Below are 1,558 nucleotides of genomic sequence, written 5' to 3'. Positions count from 1 at the left end.
CCTGGAGCGCTGCCATGACAATCAATCACTGGGGAGGACGGGGAATCTTTTTTTTCTTCTTCTCCTTTTAGAGTTACACACAGTACCTTTTTCTGACATATTTGAATTTAATTCAACTTCTGAATTTGTTTTAACGGGTTAGAGTGAACTATCCTGACATTTATATTTCAGCATTTTTATTTATTTATTATTATTATTAATCTTTTTTTTTTTTTTTTTTTGTAAATCTAAGCTGAAGTGACAGACAATGTGCGGCTGATGTGCAACTGGAGAGGAAAAAAGGTCGGTCTGGCCGGGTCTTCCCGAACCATAGTCACCTTCATCGTGCCAAGCCGGCTGCGGTGCGCCCTGACCGGCTTCCAGCGGCTCCGCTCCGCGGGGAGAGGGAGCGCAACGGGGCCGCTGAGGTCTTAAGGTGGAGCGGCTTCTCCACCGGGCTGGATCCGCGCTCCAGAGAAATGAGGCGAACCCCCCCGCCGTCCTTGTGTCACCCCCCGCCCGCTCTTACCTCTCCAACCTCTACAACAGACAGGAAGAGTTTAAGCTTGGGTTTTTAATGAAACAGCCAGAAACGGACAGATGTTCCAAAAATATTCTTTTTTCACTCACGCAAACGTATTTAAATAAAAACAACTAAAAAGAAATCCATATTTTAAATGGAATAAATCACTAAAAAGGTATTTCTGCGTATCACACAAGCAAATATTTAGAAGGTTTAATAAACAGATTGAACTTCGATGCTTATATGACAGCCAGAATTTCCCACTTTGACACACAAAACAGAAATCACTGAAGTTTAAGGCAAGATCCACCTTAAAGGTCTCTGCTCTAAAAGGAGACATAGTGTAAATTCAGTAATCTTCCACTAGATGGCAGTAACCCCTTTGGAAAGCCCTCACGACACTTGTAGATGCTTTTCATGACGTTTCCAAGGTTTGACCAACAGGTGGCGCCTGTGTATCTCGATTAAAACTCTTTATTTACGACGGACTGACCACATGGGGGCAGTCTATCCATGTAGTTTTCGTTATTGTGCTTTTCAAATACCAATTTCCTTTTTCACTTGTTTATAGTTTATCATATAAAACAAACATCTTTGATGTATAGAATTATAATTTTATTTTTTACTTTTTTATTTTTTTTAATTATGCATGTTAAAGGATCTACGTCATCTCAGGCCAATTGTGTAGAAAACAGCCACGTTTCTGGAGAAGTTTATTGTCCAGTAACAACCCACAATGACACTTTGAATGTTACAGACCCCAAGCTCTTATTTATAATTGTGGCTGACCTTTCCTCCGCTGTGGGTCTTGGAGTTCAAGTATGGAGCTCATCAGCAGCTGCTATCACCAAAGTCTTGCGGCAGGTCTGCGTCCAATTGAGTTTGTTTTTTTATCCTAACACGAGCCATGTTAGGATTTTAGTAGCAGTGCCTGATAGCTTAGCCTATTTGCCGCATTCATTTAACTTTATACCCAGGTGGGAAAAAAAATATACTTTAGTATATTTCAAACATACTTAAATTTGTGAAAGTACACTTTAAGTATACTAAGTATTA

Source organism: Poecilia latipinna, unplaced genomic scaffold (genome assembly GCF_001443285.1).
Source record: "Poecilia latipinna isolate Pla-1442-1.1 unplaced genomic scaffold, P_latipinna-1.0 Scaffold978, whole genome shotgun sequence".
Taxonomy (NCBI): Eukaryota; Metazoa; Chordata; class Actinopteri; order Cyprinodontiformes; family Poeciliidae; genus Poecilia; species Poecilia latipinna.
Note: the sequence above shows the minus strand (reverse complement) of the source record.